The sequence below is a fragment of the Impatiens glandulifera genome, chromosome 8 (genome assembly GCF_907164915.1).
Source record: "Impatiens glandulifera chromosome 8, dImpGla2.1, whole genome shotgun sequence".
NCBI lineage: Eukaryota > Viridiplantae > Streptophyta > Magnoliopsida > Ericales > Balsaminaceae > Impatiens > Impatiens glandulifera.
The window spans coordinates 23,549,945-23,570,351 of record NC_061869.1 but is presented as its reverse complement, the minus strand read 5'-3'; the positions used below and the strand labels follow the sequence as shown (position 1 = coordinate 23,570,351).

At 31.9% G+C, this 20,407-nt stretch overlaps 1 long non-coding RNA gene across 3 annotated transcripts; it reads right to left on the bottom strand.

Annotated features, from left to right (window-relative positions):
- Window positions 1-3,190: 3,190 nt before the first annotated feature.
- On the bottom strand, window positions 3,191-6,634 carry LOC124913436. 3 transcript variants are annotated; one of them, XR_007096715.1, is made up of 4 exons: window positions 6,512-6,634; window positions 4,264-4,350; window positions 4,110-4,175; window positions 3,191-3,421 (listed from the first exon to the last, which is right to left on the bottom strand). It is a non-coding gene; the product is annotated as an uncharacterized LOC124913436 (long non-coding RNA). The 3 variants fall into 3 exon arrangements; XR_007096716.1 differs by lacking the exon at window positions 3,191-3,421 and adding an exon at window positions 3,874-4,009; XR_007096717.1 differs by lacking the exon at window positions 4,110-4,175.
- Between the last annotated feature and the right edge of the window lie 13,773 nt (window positions 6,635-20,407).

Below are 20,407 nucleotides of genomic sequence, written 5' to 3'. Positions count from 1 at the left end.
GTAACACATTTTTAGCACATTTAATACGTTTTGATACGTTTAACACGTTCTTCATATTATGGCACGTATTTCATATTTTTGGCATGTTTAACACGTTTTTGCACATATAACATAATTTTGACATGTTTAACATATTTTTTTTGCACGTTAACACATTTTGACATGTTTTAACACGTTTAACACGTTTTTTTATATGTTTAACACGTTTTCACGTTTTTAGCACGTTTAACACATTTTTCATTTTTTGGCACGTTAAGTGTGTGAAAAACATATTAAATGTGTCAAAAATATGAGAAATATGATAAATGTGTCAAAAACGTATTAAACATGTCAAAACATGCCAAAAATGTGGAAAACGTGGATAACATGTTAAAACATGTTAAACATACTAAAAACGTGAAAAACGTGTGAAAATGTGTTAAACATGTTTAAAACGTGTTAAACATGTCAAGAATGTGAAAAACGTGAAAAACATGTTAAATATGTCAAAATGTGTTAAACGTGCTAAAAACGTATCAAAATGTGTTAAATGTGTCATAATCGTGAAAATGTGTTAAATATGTCAAAAACGTGTTAAACATACCAAAAATATGAAAAACATGTTTAACATGTCAAAATGTGTTAAACGTGCCAAAAATGTGTTCAACGTGTCAAAAATGTGTTACACGTGTAAAAAACGTATTAACGTGTTAAAATATGAAATACGTGTTAAACGTGTCGAAAATGTGTTAAACGTGCTAAAAACGTAAAAAACATGTCAAAATGTGATAAATGTGTCATAGTCGTGACAAATGTGTCAAACATGTCAAAATGTGTTAGAAACGTGTTAAACATGTCAAAAACATGAAAAACGTGTTCAACGTGTCAAAAATGTGTTAAACGTGTCAAAAACGTGTTCAAAGTGTCAAGAACGTGTTTAATGTGTCATAAACGTGTTAAACATGTGAAAAACGTATTAAACGCGTCAAAAACGCGAAAAACGTGTTAAATGTGTCAAAAACGTGTTAAACGTGTCAAATGTGCCAAAAACGTGAAAAATGTGGAAAACGTGTTATAAATGTCAAAAAAATGTTAAACGAATAAAAATGTGTTAAATAAGTCAAATACATGTTAAATGAAAAAATAAAAAAATAATTTGGGTTACCCATACTCAACTCATATTAGTAAATAATATGGGTTGGGTTACGAGTTGGGTATATTTAATTTGGGTTGAATATGGGTTGGGTATACCCGTTTGCTCACCCCTATCTATATCCATACCTCTTCTTCATCTTCTTCCGCTTCAACCACTCATCTCTTCCAAAATTTCACATCCATTAAGCTCGATCACAAAAACATTATTCTTTGGAAATCTCAAATATTACATACCCTAAAAGGTTATGACCACTATCCATATGTTACTGTAACTAGTTCTGCCCATGAAGCCTTTATCCAAGACGATGCTACTAACGGATCTAGTCTCCTCACTCCAAATCCTACTTTTTCCATCGGGGAGGAACAAGATCAAAGGACCCTTTCATGGCTTCTATCCACTTTTTCATAATCATCCCTAACCCAAGTGGTTGGTGAATCTTACAACACATCTAAATCCCTTCGGTCTACTTTAGAACGCACATTCGCCTCTCAATCACAAACTCGTCTAATGCATCTTTGTTTTCAGCCCCATACGTTAAATAAGGGCTCACTCCCAATGGCCGAATATTTGCATAAAATAAAAATTAATCATCGATAGTCTCGCTTATGCTGGGCAAAACATATCTCAACAATATCATCCTTTATGATTTGGGAGGACTCGATCCTGGATATGAATTTCTCATTGTAGTGATAACCATTCACACTGACCCCATCACCATTGAATTCCTCCAAGGAATGCTTCTTACACATGAGATATGCCTTGAATCGCTCCATTCTAATTCTCCAACCGCTATCTTGCTTTTCAATCGAGAGAGATTTCGAAACCATCCCACTTCCAACGATTGCAACGTCCATTCTTCTCTCTGAGTGATTAGTGTAAAAAATGAAACTGTCCATATATTGAGATCCCATAATTCTAATGGATATCAAATAAATGGGCCTTCAAGTTCATCTTAATTTTCACATACCGATCGGGCTTTTACTATCAGGTTAGTATGTCCTTCTACTACTAGGCCTTCTATATTGGGTCGTGGGCCCAATAGAAATAAAATACAATGTCAATTGTGCGATCGTTTTAGTCACGCGGCTAATGTTTATCGATCAGGTCTATTTTGTAAGATTTGCAACTTTATAGGTCATCCAATTGAAACTTGATGACGTCGTCAAAACCAAAATTTAACGACACTCTACTATGATGGCTACACCTTCTTCTTTTTATGACTCGGTCTTGTATCCCGACTCTGTTGCTACAGACCATCTCACGACGAATCTAGACAACATTAACATATCAACTCCTTATAATGGTACAAAAAACATTAAAATAGGCAACGATAACCCACTTCCTATTTTTAATATTGGGCAATCAACAATTCCATTTCCAATAAAACCTTCATCTATGTAATTTATTACAGGTCCCATTAATAACCAAAAATCTTTAAAGTGTTTCCAAATTTTCTGCCGATAATAATATCTTTTTTTAATTTCATCCAAATTATTGTATTGTCAAGGATCATGTCACGAAGAGGGAGCTACTTCGCGGCACACTTAAAAAGGGATATATCGCCTAAACTCAATTGTCAACCCTTCGTCCATTCATCAAGCTCTTATTGAAACTCGTTCATCCGCCAACTCTTGGCATCATCGTCTTGGATACCCTTCATCATCAATACTTACCTTTATTATATCTTCTTTTCATTTACCTATTATTTGCAACAAGAAATTAAGTTTTTGTGAATCTTGTCACAATAGAAAAACATACAAAATTCCTTTTCATGTTTCCAATCTAGTTGTAAGTCTCCATTAGAATTAATACATTTGGGGTCCTGCTCCTATATTCTCTACTAACGGTTTTGATATTTTTACCATTTGATCAATGACTACAACTACTTTACTTGGTTGTATTCTATGACGACCACTCATACTGTCGCCATAAAGAACTGTATGACGACCACTTTTACCGTCGCCAAAGAGTATTATATGATGACCACTTTTACCCTCACCTGTTTGTAGTGTCATTTATAAATATTAAAGCAAACTAAATAATATTCTTAAAACATAAACAAACATAGAATATTATAAAATATTTAGTTTCAAGGTTTTAATAAACAATTTCCTAACTTATCATTGAACAGTAATTATGTCACAACTATTTCTTTACTACAAAAACAAAAACGAAATTACTTTAGTCTTAACAAAATGACCAATTTCAAGCCAGGAGAAAATTCATCCACTCCACACTTCAAATGAATTCTTCTTAAAGCACACAAACTGGATCTACTTTATCCACCTAAACCAAAAACAAAAGAGAATTATACAAAAATCTTACACGACTATTATATGTTATTTGATCAATTCAGAACTACAAATATAACTATATAATATTCCTATTAAATATATTGATACATAAATCATATTATTAACTAATATCAGTATATCATTCAAGTATATCATTCAATGATCATTCTATTTGTTCAATTTTGAACAATAAAGATCAACTATATAATATTCATTTTACAACTAATGATACATAAACTATCTCAAATCTTAATATCAATACAACATTCATGATCATTCTACTTGATCGATTCTAAATCATAAAGATCAACTATATTAAATATGTAATACGTCAACGGAGAGAAAAGAGATGTGAGAAAAGTGAGCAAAGAGAGCAATACCCGGTCTGTTGACTCCTAACAAAGCAATCATGTTCCTTCCAAAGCAATCATGCATGTTCCTTTTATTTCAAGTTAATTGAGATTCCTATTATAATTGTGCTCTTATATCAAATGTTAAAAAAATTACAATCTACAACTTATAAAAACAAAAGTCTTCAATTTTTTTTTCTAAAATCTCTATCTTTATGAATTTAATGTACCTATAATAATAAGAAAAAATAATTGTAATCAACTAATAGTGAAAACATCACTAAAATCTATATAACATGTTAAACTAATAAAAATTACAAAAACAAATACCTATTAATCCATTGAACAATGGAAATTATTCATTGTCTTCTTAAATATCATCCAAAATTAACCCATCTATGAAATAGTTAACAAGTTAAAATAATCAAAATAATATTTCATAGTAATATAAATAATAAAAAATACAATGTTGTAATAATCTGACCTCTATCATGAGGCGATACACTTTGTGGCATTGATGAAGTGAGAGAATGGTGTAAAAAAATTCAGCGACAAGAATGGTGATGGATACCTGTAATACTATTAAGACATTAGAAAATAGAAATAATTAAAACACATATGAATGACAAACCAACAATTTTATAATGTATAATTGAGATTCTACTAATTAATTAAATCAGTCTTGCAAAGGTTGAGAGATTTTGAAAAACAAAATTTGTAAAACAAGGCACACTTTCATAAAGGACTAGTGATTTTATCTTATTAACAAGATTATAGATAAGATGTCATGCATAAAAGTTGACCTCAATAACTAACAAGAACTTGAGGTGTCCACACATACCAATAACTTGCAACTAGTATTAAAAACAATATAATAAGCAACTAGTATTAAAAACAATATAATAAAAGATGGAAAAAAATTGGTCTTTAAGGATTAATTGATCCCCTTTATAGAAAGGTGACAACATGAGTAATTAAAACATAAAACATGTTGGTACATTAACCCATTCTCAGATGATGGGCCAGTTTGTAGTGTAATTCAATAAAGATTCATTTGATCGAGATGAGGAACTCATAATTTTTATTGAAAATTTTATTTAGAAGCTTAAGAGTTGAAAATATTGAATCGCAACAAATAATCATAATGGATGACAGTCAGAATGGATGATAGAATGTTTTCCATCCTAATGTTAGGGAGGTTCTTCTCTACTTTGGTATATTATATATATATATATATATATTTTATATATATATATATATATTCAATTTTCTCAATCAATTAGACAAACAAACATTCTAAAAACAAACAAAAACAGACCAGATTCAAAGAAGGCATTCTTAGTTTAATAAAACCTAACCCATTTTATGAACATAATTTCTGGATAGTCCTACTTAAATACCATAAAACTACACGATATAAACAAAATTTATGCACAAAAGATGTATTTTAGGCAAATTATCATCTAAAACTAATGTACAGTCTTGATTTTATTGTTTTTCCATTTTACATATTGGTTGATAAAAAATAAGTGAAATTTCTTCTCCTGTTTAATTGGGTATTGAGTTTTCTTATAAGATTATCTTTCAAATTGATTGGGCTATTATATCTAAAATGTAATGTAAAAGCATATATTAATGATGTAAATAGATTATTCTGTATAAGCAGGGACATCAAGTAATTATATCATATTGTAAAGGCAAATCATATTATAAGGAGTAGAGTGGAAGGCTAGCTAGAGAACATTCCAAGACTTTTCTTTTTTCTTCTTCTTTCTCTAAAGTCTAATTACATTAAATAACATGATTAATGCCTCATAATTAGATACAAGTTCCCATTTGACCCATTGAATTAACCATCAAAAGAAAATAAAATAAAAATGTATTTTATTTGATTCTAATTAGTTTAGTGATCATGGAGTATTGAGCCTTTAATTTTTCATCTGACTTGATAAAAAATAATATCACATCACCTAACATAGCTATATATCTGACTTGCACACATTCCAAAACATTGAGATAGTAGATGGAAATTATTCATAAGATGGAGTTAGTCATTCTAAAGCTGCCTCTCATCACACAATAATTTCTATAAAATTGATTTCTTTTTACTTGGAGTTACTCTTCTTTATCTTAACTTCTCTAGTCATAATCTTTCACTCTCGTTTACTAAAGTGCAATTCAGCCAGGACAAAATCTATCAAGTGTTCAATGTCCATTCACATCCATTGTAAATGAAAATTTATCACTAAGCATACCAAAAATTCAGAATTATGAAAATGCAAGAATATCCCAAAAAAAGTCCTTCCATGACAAACAAGTTAGTCTCCTCATCATCAATAGGCACAAACAAGTCAAACCTAACAGAAACTACATGATTATTCAGCCCTAACCTTTCTCTTTTGGCTCTTCAGATTTTGACCAATCTAGTTCCAAACCTGAATTATGACAATATATGTGGTGGTCTCCTCAGTTTCTTTTATTCTGAATCTAGATATATACCAATGATTAAGAACTACAAAAATGTGTGTATAGTTAGCATAAGAAGCTCAATATGAAGTGATTTATAAAGAACAATCAAAGGAAAATCCAGTTGAAATCCATAAACGTGTCTATAAGTGTGTTAATAATTGAAGGATCAGATAGGCGTAAAGATGAACAGTCCACTAATTAAGCATAAGGACATGTATAATTATTGCGAAGAAAAATGAAAACAAAACGAATCGAGACATTACCTTTCAGCTCGAGAATCGCCCTTTCCCTGCTCTAACAGCACCAAAGGTTATTGTCGATCAGGTTTACGACACAGACGTAAACAATGAATAATCGTTGATGCGACTGCGATCGATTAGAACCTTGAAAGGGGGAGTTTACATAAGTCATGAAAGATTTCAAGGCTCAGATATTTGATTATTAATCTATGTTTTATAGTTTGAGAAGTAGTAAACCTTATAGATCTGTTTTACTAACATGCCATTTTGGCGATAAATTGAGAGAAAAACCTCCTATCCTTCGTGTATAGCTAGGTTAGAACGCAGGTTCAGAGAGCGATTGCGGGAATAGGGAACTGGAGCGGCCGTCAGCGGAGAGCCAGATCAAGGAGCAAGGAGTAGCTGTAATTAGTTATATAGTCTTGATGGGTACTAAGACTGTAGAATGCAAAAATTCTTGTTGTGTTTCATCAATCAATGAAAGAAAGCTGGGAGAAAGGAAAGGGTTAAAGCAACGAGAGGGAAACAGGGAGCAAGGAAAGAAGAAATGGAGGGAGCTGAAAAATATTTTAATATAAGATTTTTTTCACTCATTAAAACTAATATTTTCATTTTAATTATTACTATGGCCAAATCAATTTTTCTAAAATTAACAGAAATAATTAAGATGGTTATTTATTATTAATAAAAAAAATATCATCATTTTAATTACTAATGGCCAAATCATTTTTTTTCTAAAAATTAGTTGTAATAAGTGAGATAATTATTGTTCATTACAAACAAAATCAATCAAGCTTTAATTATACTTTGTTATTTTATTTAAGAATGAACAAGTATTTTAATTTGATAATATATAATATATTTAAATAGACCACATTTTATTTAAAAGTAAGGAGGTATACCGATGACCCAAAACAATCGATATACTGGTTACAATACCGAGGACTTTTAAGTAGTCGCTATTAAACCTTAAATACCGATGATTTTTTAAATGGTCGTTATTAAACCCCTAAATACCTACAACTATTTCTTTGGTCGGCATTGTTATGCTATATACTGAGGGCTTTTGTTCCCATCGGCATTTGTCGTCGCTATTGAAGCTTTTTTTACTAGTGAGAAAATTTGATGTCTTGCCAACTTTTATAAAATTTGAGACACTTGTTGAAAATCAATTCAACACATCTATCAAAGCTCTACAATCTTATTGGAAAGAGAATATATGAGTCTGAAATCTTATCTTGAAACTCATGGCATCCAACACCATCTATCATGCCCTCATACAAGTAAACAAAAAGGTGTCGTTGAACGCAAGATTCGTCACCTTACAGAAATAAGTCTCACTCTTCTTTCACATGCTTCTATGCCCCTATTTTATTGGGATGATGCATTTTGAAAAGTACATATCTCTTTAATCGTCCTCCTACCTATGTATTCCTCAAAACTTTTTGATGCTCTAGCTTTCCACTCTCTCGATTATATAACTCTCATAAAATTGATCTTCGAACTCTAAAATGTATTTTTCTTGTCTATAGTCTAAATCACAATGACTATCATTGTCTACACCTTCCTTCCAAAAGAATATATATCTCTCATCACGTCACTCTCATACATGGACTTTCCACTATTATACATACTCCTAAATGTTCTTCTCATCATCTGATCACATGTGCCAAAGCTCATGGCTTTCACAATGCCAACACTGCCACCATCTCTACCTCTCCACCCACATGTTTCTCCACTAATAATAAAGATACTAAATGAAAAATTTCTATTGCAAATGAGTTTAATGCTCTAATTTAAAACAAGACGTGATCTCTTGATCCTCGATCCTCATAGAATATCGTTGGTTACAAATAGGTTTTCAAATTAAACAAAGAGCTTATGATTCCATTGAACGTCACAAGGTTCATTTAGTTGTAAAGAGATTTCATCAACAAGAAGGCATTGACTATCTTGAAACATTCATCCCAATTGTGAAATATATTACCATCTGAACCATCCTCTAACTTGTCGTCATTCGTCAATGACCTATTCATCAACTCGATATTAACAAAGCCTTTCTACATGGAACTCTACACGAGGAAGTTTTTATTGTCAACCGCTTGGGTTGACTCATTCTAATTATCTTAATCATGTGTGCAAACTTCACAAAGCACTCTATGGACTTAAACAAGCTCCCCGTGAATGGTATACTACCTTAAAATATGCTCTTCTTTCCATTGGTTTTCAAGAAACCAAAAATTATTCTTCTTTATTCATGTACCACTCTGCACAAATTACAATGTCATTTCTTGTCTATCGTGGATGATATTATATTCACTAGCAATTTTTCCTCTCACATCTCCTCAATAATCTCTCAACTTAACCACATTTTCCCCTTAAAGATTTAGGTCCACTACACTATTTTCTCGGGATTGAATCTCATCGATCTACCTCTGATATTTTTCTCTCTCAATAAAAATATATCAATGACATTCTTATCCGAGCCAATACGAGTGACTCAAAACCTCTTAATACTCCAATCTCTTTTGGGTCATCTTTATCTCGCCATGATGGCGACACTCTTTTTGAGTCATTTCTGTATCGCAACATTGTTGGTGCTCTCCAATATTTGATGCATACTCGACCCGAACTAGTATTTGTTGTCAACGGTGTTTGTCAATACATGCAGTCTCCTACCACCACTAACTGGTCTGTAGTAAAAAGAATACTCTACTACCTTTGTCATACTCATCATCATGGACTTCTCATTTGTCCATCATCTTATCTCGATCTATCTACCTTTTCTAACTCTAAATCAGTTGGTTGTCTAGATGATCGTCGCTCCACAACTGACTACTGCATATTTCTTGGTGATAATCTTATCTCTTGGAATTCAAATAAACAATAAGTCGTTTCTCGGTCTAGTACCGAGTTTGAGTATCGAGTATCTCATTTCACTTCTATACTCATCTAGCTACAATCCTTGCTATGTGGCAACATTGGTGTTGCATTTCTGTTGGCCAATCTAGTTTTTCATTCTTGTACGAAACATATAGAGATTTATTTTCACTTCGTTTGTGAATGTGTTTCTTAGAAAATTATCTTTTCATCCGATACATACCTATGATCAAATTGACGACATCCTCACCGAAAGACTTACGTCAAACCGATTTGCTTTATTACGTAACAAAATCACGGTTGTGCCTCCACGTTTAGTTTGAGGGATGTATTAAAGACTCTAAAATTAAATATAAATACACTTAAATCTCTTGGTTTTCTTATTCCAGTTGTTCATTATATTTAAAATCTTTACATATTCTAACTCTTTTGTTTCCTTATCTTTGTATAAATTAATATTCTTGTAAATGTAATAACCCAATGAAATGTAATCCTAATTTACAACAAGTTCTTTGTTTATTATATTTTCTATCTCACATTATTTCTAATAGATCTAAGTATCCAAGTAAATTTACTCTATAAAAATAAAAATAATTCATTTTGTCAAAACACAAATAGATAGTTTCCATGGACAATAGTCCAAGTATATGCCTCTCAAGCCTTGTTGTGCCCGAACCATGTCTCAACATAACTTAATTCTCCTATATGTGGCATGTAGTATCATTCCCCGATTCTTCTAAACACCATCCTCTAGGCACATGTTGTTGAGGTGTTCCTTATCATTGTGGGGGGGGGGGGGGGGTTTAAATTCTGGGTAAACAGGTTAGGGATTTCTGTAATGAAAACGGGTTAGAGTATAAATACTTTTTTGGGGTATTTTTCTCATAATATAGTAAGGCTGAGAGAGAGTGAACAGATCAAGGGTTTTATGGTTTCTTTCTTGTTCTTTGGCTGATCTAGAGAGAAATATTGGGAGAGCTTTTGATTGTGGAGTAGTCCAATCATTCCTAGTGTAATCACTTCTTTCATTTGAGAGAAGGGCATGTAATTTTCTACTATTGACATTTCTTTGATTTAGTGAAACTTATCCCTCCTGTGGACGTATGTCAATTTTGACCGAACCACGTATATTGTGTTGTCGTTTATTTTGTGCTATTTCAGGTCTTGGTAAATCTGTTATTCGTCATAGACGATTTGGAAACTAATTTGTTATAGGTTTGATTTCTAAGAAGATCTGTAGTTTTGTTGTTGCAAAACCCAACAGTGGTATCAAAGTAGTATTTATTGGTTATCTGTTTTAACATTGCAGCAGAGTGCTTTGTTGGTTACTTGACGAAATTCAAAGAGGAGATCAACTGGTTTCTTTGTTGGGGTTTTTGTCAGTTGTTAAGCAGTAATAATTGGGAAATCTAGACCTGATATGGTGAGTCTGAATGGTAGAAACTACAGGCAATGGAAACTGATGATTAGTGATATATTAGTTTAAGATGATTTTAATGAAGCAATTGAAAATGAGGGTGTTAGACCTGAGACTATAAAAGAGACTGATTGGAAAAAGACATATAGAAAGGCCTATAGCTTTATTCGTTCCTGGGTTGGTGTAAATATTGTGCACCATGTTAAGAATGAGACTACGCCGTATGATGTGTGGAGCAAACTTGATGCTCTCTACGCTGGGAGGTCTGTAGGGAATAAAGCAACACTGGTACGAAGGTTGGTGAATCTAAAGTACATTAATAAATCAATTGTTGAGCACTTGAATGTATTTCAAAATATTTTGAATCATCTGAGTAGTATGAAGATAAACTTTGATGATGAGGTGCAAGCACTTTTAGTCCTTGGATCTTTGTCTACAAGTTGGGAGACACTTATTATCACTCTCAGCAACTCAGCACCAAATGGTAAAGTCAACATGGAATTTGTCACTGGTTCCTTACTTGATGAGGAGAATCGAAAGGGGGACAAATCCTTTAATCTCATATATTGGTGACTGATAGGTGAAGATCAAAGGATAATAAAAGTGGTTCGAGTAAGGGCAAGTCTAAATCTCCAAAGAAGGATGGTGCTTTCCATTACTATGGCAAAATGGGTCATTTGAAAAACGAGTGCTGGAAATTTAAAAATGATAAAGCAAAGGGTACGGTGAAGCCCAGAGAAAAGAAAGAATATAGTGTAGATGCATCTTCTTATGCTTCAAATGGTGAATTTACATATGCTTATAACTGTCAAGACTCTTGTCTTAGAACATCATTAAATGAAACAACATGGATTGTTGACACAAGTGCCTCATTCCATATTACTCCACACAAAGGTTACTTTCAGTCCTACAAAGCTGGTGATTATGGTGAGGTTCGCATGGGTAATAGTGGTGTGTCCAAGATAGTTGGTCTTGGTGATGTTAGAATCGAGACAAACATGGGTCGTTTCATGACATTGAGAGATGTAAGACATGTTCTTGATTTGAGAATGAATTTGATTTCAGCAAGTAAACTCGATGATGGAGGCTACCATAATATTTTTAGTGGTGGAGCATGGAATCTAAGCAAGGGTTCATTGGTTGTTGCATAAGGTAAGAATTATTGTTTCTTATATAAGACGAATTTAAAAATTGTCTATGATGCAGCATATTCTGTCGTGATGGAGTCATCCTCTGATTTGTGGCACAAGAGACTAGGTCACATCAATGAAAAGGGGCTGAATGTTTTGATCAAGAGGAATGAGTTGCTGAATCTCAAGGATGCTCATCTTGAAAATTGTGAGCATTGCTTGAAGGATAAGCAGAACAGAGTCTCCTTCAGTAAGTCAAAAGTGGAACTGAAAAATAATGTTCTTGATCTGGTCCATACAAATATTTGTGGTGCTTCTTATTTTGTAACCTTCATAAATGATGCATCTAGGAAGGTTTGGGCCTATGCTATAAAGTTCAAGGATGAGGTTACAACAAGGTTAGAGGTCTTTCACAAGCTGGTTGAAAGAGAGAAATGAAGAAAAAACGAGGGTGTAGTCAGATAATGGGGGAGAGTACATAGGCTCATTTAATGATTATTGCAAAGAGTAGGGTATTTGATATGAACAGACTGTGCCCAAGACTCCACAACAAAATAGTGTGGCAAAGAGGATGAACATAATAATATTGGAACATGCTCTCCCATGCCAGGTTGGCTAAGTATTTCTGGGTTGAAGCCATGAGAACTTCAGTGTATGTTATCAATCATTCTCCCTCCAAGCCATTGAATAATAAGTGTGCATAAAGCTTCTGGTCAGGTAAAGATGTTAATTATGACTATTTACGTGTTTTTGGCTGCAGAGCTTTTATGCATGTTTCAAAAGATTAGAGGTCTAAGCTAGATGCAAAAACCAGGAAATTCATATTTTTGGGTTACGGTGACGAAAAGTGGGGATACAGGTATTATGACCTAGTTGACAAGAAGGTTTTGAAAAGCCAATATGTGGTATTCCTTGAAGATCAGACTATTGAGAATTTTGAAGATGGTGAAAAGCTTGATACATAATAACGTGACCTTTTTGGTCTTGAGCTGTCTCATGATGTTGAGGAGGCAATGCCACATGTAGCTTCAGACTCAGATAATGATGATGATGTTCCTCAGGGTCAAGCTGTAGGCCATAGAAATGATACTGAAACTGATATTGGTGATAATATTGAGGTTAATTTTGATGTTCAATAAGAAGATGGAAATCAACAGAATCAACAAACAAAGGTACTTAGGAGGTCTACTAAGGAGACAAGATCATGTTCAAGTACCCTACTATAGAGTATGTTCTTCTAACTGATTGTGGGAGCCTATATGTTATAAGGAGGATTTTGAGGATGCTCATAAGAAAGAATGGCTAGCTGCCATGGATGAAAAGATAAAGTCATTGCTGAAAAATGGCACATATGAACTGGTTGAAAGACCAAAGAACAGAAAAGTATTACAAAATAAATTGGTGTACAAGATCAAGCAATAAGGTGATGATAGCAAGACAAGATACAAGGCTAGGCTAGTTTTCAAAGGTTTTGTCCAGAGGCATGGAATCGATTATGATAAGATTTTCTCACCGGTAGTGAAGATGACTTCTATCCGGGTGGTGTTAGGTCTAGCTGCTTGTATGGATCTTGAGGTTGAACAACTTGATATCAAGACTGAATTTCTCCATGGTGATTTGGATGAAGATGTTTATATGGAGAAAATTGAAGGTTACAATAAGAAAGGTGAGGAAAGGAAGGTGTGCAAACTTGTCAAAAGTCTGTACGTTTTGAAGCAAGCACCAAGGCAATGGTATCTTAAGTTATAGTCATTCATGACAATCTATGGTACATGAAGACGTCTACAGATCACTATATCTTTGTGTAAAAGTTTGTTTTTAATGATTTTATTATACTTCTCATATATGTTGATGACATGCTGATTGTAGGGAGAGACAAGCTCAAGTTGAAAAAAAATTGGCTAAGTCCTTTTGAGATGAAAGACTTGGGTCAAGCAAGACAAATTCTTGGAATGCAAGTCATTTGTGATCGGGTGAAGAAAAACTATGGCTGTCTCAAGAGAGATATATTGAGAAGATTCTATAACAATTCTGTATGGACAAGGAAAAGCCAATTGCTTGTCCATTGGCTACACACTTGAAAATAAACAAGACAATGTCTCCCAATAATGAAGAGGAAAGACAAGAAATTTATAGTGTTCCATATGCTTCAGCAATAGGCAGTTTGATGTATGTAATGGTCTGTACAAGACCAAATATAGCTCATGTAGTTGGAGTAGTTAGTCATTTCCTTTCAAATCCAGGTAAGACACATTGGGAAGCAGTTAAGTGGATAATGAGATATCTTCGAGAGACCTCCAAATACGCTATGTGTTATGGTACTAGAAAGCCACATGTTGAAGGGTTTTCTAATTCAGATATGAGTAGTGATATTGACACAATGATATCAACTTCAAGGTATTTGTTTACCTTTGGAGGAGGAGTTGTATCATGGAAGTCTCGTCTATAGAAATGTGTTGCTTTGTCTAATACTAAAGCTGAATATATTGTCATTACTGAATGTTGTAAAGAAATGAGATGGATGAAAAAATTGTTGAAAGAAATAGGCATTGCACAAGATAGGCTTGTGGTGTTTAGTGACTCACAAAGTGTTATACATTAAGAGCAAGAATCCAAGTTTTCATTCCGTTAAAAACACATCCAAAGAAGGTACCATTGGATCCGCGAAGTGCTCGAGAAGAAGGAGTTATACTTAGAGAAAGTGCATACAGATGAGAACGGGTCAGATATGATGACAAAGGGTTTGCCAAGAGGTAAGCATGAGATATGTTGTGCTAAAACCAGAATGGTTCTGACATGAGCATCACGATGATGAATGTTTATAGCAACATTCTTCTATGGCTCGGAAGGGGGATAATTGTTGAGGTGTTCCTTGCCATTGCGGGCGGGTTTTAAATTCTGGGTAAATGGGTCAGGGTTTTCTGTTATGAAAATGGGTTAGAGTTTAAATATTTTTTGGGTAATTTTCTCATCATATAGTAAAGTTGAGAGAGAGTGAACAGATTTAGGGTTTTTTGGTTTCCATCTTGTTTTATGGCTCACACAGAGAGAAATTGGGGGAGCTTTTGATTGTGGAGTAGTCCAATCATTCATAGTGTAATCACTTCTTTCATTTGAGAGAAGGGCATGTAAGCTTCTACTATTGATATTTCTTTGATTTAATGAAACTTATCCCTCCCGTGGACGTAGGTCGATTTTGACCGAACAACGTATATTGTGTTGTCGTTTATTTTGTGTTATTTCAGTCCTTGGTAAATCTGTTGTTCGTCATTAATGATTTGGAAACTAATTTATTACAGGTTTGATTTCTAAGAAGATCCGTAGTTTTGCTGTTGCAAAACCCAACACATGCTGCAATCTAGGTTTTTAGTTCAAAAGTTTCATGTAAATGCTATCTAGAACCAGATTGTCTAGTTTGAAATATGATCAAAGGTCCACTCTCCAATAACTCATCCAAGTTTGAGGTGGTAAGTGAGAGGCTACTCAGTTTGGAATCAAAACAAGTGTGGCCAAACCAAGAGTTCATAATTGTTCTATTAAAGTTCTTAGAGTTTCAAATGATGGTCAAGAAATAGAACAAACGAAGAATGTGTGTTTAACAAGTACATGAGCAGTTTCCCGATAAATTATTTGTTATTAGGATCGAATACTCTACTAAATTTCAGCTTAGGATTGAAGAGGAAGAACATACTTTGTTTATTCACAAAATGCAAAACTTTATCAAAATCAATCATTCTAATTAATACTAATTATGAAGGGACTCACAGATGAAAAAGCGATAAGCCTGAGGCAACTCATTCTTCTGGGATACATATAAAATATCTCAATAATGCATTTGAGCCAAATTATTCTTATAAATATCTATATAAATCAGGAGAATCGAGGAAAATAGCCTGAATAGACGCATCCAATAAATTCATGTTGCTTCACTAACTATATATGACGATCTAATGACAAATTTAAGTGATTACTCCAATAGAAAAAGAAAGGAGATAAAATGACAACATGAAAACTGTAAAATTTAATAAGAATGATTCTCAATGTTATTCCTTACCATATTCATCTTTATCATGATTATTCCGATTTCTCCTTCTTCCTGGAACTCTAGATAAATGCTTAAAAAAATGTATGTATACTTCAAATTAGTTTAAGTATAAACCACACCTTGTATTTCTTATAAAAGACAACTGAATTTGTAGAAGAAATAAAAATGTGTAAAATTGATGGTAGAATAATACATAACAAATCAATTAATCTCTTTGTATTATAACTAAATCAAATAGAAATTTAAATGTTGGAAGTAACTTTATTAGATTTAAAATATAAATATTAGATGTTTAAGAATTTGGCCACGGATAATAAACCAATTGCTATACATATTTATTTAAACATTATTTTATTGGTTAATTAGTACCTTCATTATTTTCAGAAATTGATATTTTCAAATTAACTTTATATACATTATGAAAAACACATCAAGAGAATATGGATTGTCAATAATAAAATATAAAACTCCTATTTTTAAAATTTTAATTTAAGAACATAGAATAAACCTAGTTTAACTAAAGACATTTGATGTTGGTTGAATCTTTAACTTTTATTTGGTTATGTATCAATTATTGTCGCTTGAGTTACTTTAATAGATTAAATATGTTGATATATTTATAATTTTTCAAATAATTATAAAATTTGAAAATTGCAGAACTAATTTATTAATTTAAATTAAGTGTAACATTCAAAATTATATTTTTGTTGTTAGAAAGTTTTTAATTTTTTTATGTCGATTTAAGTTATTCTTATTAAAGAAATAAAAAAATCTCATTTTTATTGTTTAATAAGTTATTTTAACTCATAAACATTTTGTATGCATTTCAGCTCATTGAAGGCAAACATGTTATTAAAATACAAATGTTTTTTTTTTCAATTTTAAAATTGATTAATTAGAGCTCTATGATAAAATAAGTCAGACTAATTTAGTGTTATATATATATATATATATATATATAATTGATATATTAATTATTGTTTTCTATTTATGTGTTTTGGTGACGTGGTTAGTTATAGACGTCTTAAATAGTCTATAGGTTACTGGACCATATGTGTTCCTAAAGGATATATAATGTAGAAAGTTCTTCATTTCTTTTATGCCATAATTTCAAGCGAAAATTTATCTTTTCAAGCGAAAATTTATCTCCGCCGCCGAGAGAGTAGGAATAAGATACAAAGAGATTGACTATAAGCTCAATTAATCACATGGTTATAATTGGTCTATATATATGTTTATCTATGTAAATTTTATTCTCTAATTTCATCCTTCATTTGTTTTAGATTTTATTCTCTAATTTCTCTAATTTTATTCGAAAATGATGTCCCTTCAAACATGCTCAACGTCACTTCGAACTCTAGAAAAAGCTCCAGCGTTCCGCTCCATCAAAATATAATAAACAATTTAATATTAAATTGTTTTATATATATATATATAATATTATATCATCTCATCTCATTTATTAATATAATATATATATTAAATATATATAACAATCTATATAAAATTAATTCATGATATATTTAAAGAAAAATAAATAAATTAATTTGATTATTTGTCTCTTTCTTATGATTTTATTTTAATAAAGTCAATAATTTTATTTGTATTAATTATTTTATAGTCTATATAATTATATATTAAATATATATAACAACCTATTTAAAAATTAATTCGTGATATATTTAAATAAAGAAAAATTAATTTGTTTATTTATCTCTCATTTATTAGTTTATATACAAATATATATAGACAAAGTTATAAATTGAAATTAACCATCATAAGTTGTGTAATGTTTAAAGTGTTTACATTTCAAACATGAGACTAGAGTTTGAGTCTCAATTGATGTGTATTATATGTTAGTTAACAATGATTGTGGTACATGTGGGTTTGAGGGCTTAAAGGAATGAAGAGTATGATGGTTAGTCCATAATGTTCAAAGTAAGGGTGGTGGTATATGTCAGTGTGAGAGATTAAAAAATGGTCTATTATAAAGATTAAAATGACGATAGTTTATGTGAGTGGGAGAGATTAAGTGAATGATCTATTATAAAGATTAAAAAGACAATTAAGTGGGTGCCGGAGATTAATGGAATGAAAAATGGTTGTTAGTGCATAATGTTCAAGTAAGGGTATGTGTTGTGAGTGCAAGACGAGTAAGGGTATGTGTCGTGAGTGCAAGTGGTTAGGTGTTCCTGTCTTCCTATAAAAATAAATTAATTTGTTTGATTATTTGTTCTCTTTTATATTAATTTATTTTCTTCCTATTATTCAATTTACAATTAAAATATTTATTTATTTTTACTTTTTTTTTCATATTTATTAACTACACTTATTAATTTAACACTTTTTCTTAATTAATTTTTTTCAAATCTTATATTTTGTATTTATTTGATTTTTTAATAAATAATAATTTATATAAATAATTCTATTTGTATAAATTATTTTATGCTATATAATTATATATTAAAATTTAAAAATATTTGCACAATACTCTTTAACTAAAATCTCCAAATAATTTATTAAAAAATAATTTTATACATTCTCTCCAAATATTTATATGAAAATAATTTCAATTTCAAGAATTTTATTTTATATTAAAAGAATTAATTTTTTTAAATATTTCATTGTAATATTGAATTAAACGAAATGATGGTCGAAAATATATTTTAATTATATATATTAACAACTTTAATATTACTTTTTTTTTTTGTGTAAATACAGTTCAATTCTAATTGTTTCTAAATAGGTTCATATGATTAGATGCACTAGAGTTGGGATACCATGCTGAATCTAACTTGAAAGGAGGAGAAGTTATCATAATTATTAGAGAAGACTGTTTCTCATCTTAATATTGATAACATTACATCAATTGATGCCCATTTTTTTGTAGATCATATAGAAAATATGTGCTCGATAATTGACTCTAGTATATCCTAATCTATTGCAAGTGATACATTTAGGAGGATTACTGCTATTACGATTTGTATTTTGGAACAATCTTGTTTGAATAATATCTACTACTGTTAGAATACCCACTTTTTAATCAATTCCAGTTACTATATTTTTCTTTTTGTCCGAATAAATATGATGAATATGAACATAAAGTGCTACGACCTCCATTTTGGCGATTATTCTGATTTCCCTGTAGATTTATTTCATATGCGACGTTAGAGAAAAGTTATTTTGTTGGGTATGAAGAAAGAAGATGTTGCTCGTGCGTAAGAAGAAGTTCCGTAAGTTCATTGATGTTTACGGGTTCTTGTCTTATGGAGACCGACACAACGATTGATTCAAATCCTAATCCCAAACCTCCAAGAATAGAAAGAACAAGATCAAGATTCATAACCTTATGGCCAGCCATAACCAAGGCATAAGTTTTCGATTTCATCTTCTGAAGATATTCTTGAACACTTGAGTTACCTTTTCTGAAAGTTTGGATTTGAAGTCGTCTCAATTGCATTAATTGAGACATAGTTTAACTTAAGAAAATTTCTTTTAGGGCTTTCCAATTTCTTCTTGTTATATCATTAACATATGCAATGACTTGTGTGAAAATAATTTGTTAGATAAAGGGAAATTATTAGATTAAGTTAAAGAATGAATAAGAGGGAATTAAGATTAGAAGAAAATCAATTAATTAAGAGAAATGTTTTAATTGAGATTAGAATAATTAATTAAGACACAGTTTTGATGATGCGTCATAGTTTTGGTGATGTGATTAAATAAAACTAAGTCCTATAAATGTTTAATGCACAGGTAAAACTAAGGAAGCGTAGGAAGACGTCTGAGTAAATGTCTCGAGATGAGCAGACGTCTTGTTAGGATCTAGGTCGCGGCTGGGGGACCGGGGTTGGCCGGTTATCGCGTTTCACTCAAAGGGTGGTTATTAATCCGGTTAGAGATTAATACCGGGGTTTCAATACTATACAAACTGTCACAAACCCTTGAACCAGGTTCAAGCGCGGAAGAGGTTTGTTTCAGGTTGAAGCAGAACACTCACGAGAGGGGCAGAACCGGATTTGGATAAGACATGTTTGGAAGTTGCTGGGTCGATTTTGGATCTTAGTAATTCGGTTTAGGTAATGTAGAGTCGGTCGAAGCGGTTAGTGCAGATCGGTAATAAAGTAAAGTAAGCAAAAAGCAAGTAACAAGACAAATTTTATGGATGTTTGGAGATAAAGCTCCTACGTCACCCCTTCCTCTCGAAACTGCGAGAAGGATATTCACTAAGGAATACAAACAATCCGATCGAGACTTATTTCCTGCTCGATAACACTCGTACAATTTTAACCGAAATTGTAGAATACACTTCAAATAAGCGATTTAAGCTTTCTAAAGATAGAGCACAATGTATGAAAATTCAGAACTTGTAACCCTCTTAAAATCCCTTGTATCCCACCTTTACTCCTCTTCAGCTCCTTCTTTTATAGGTGAAATGTGCCAACGGT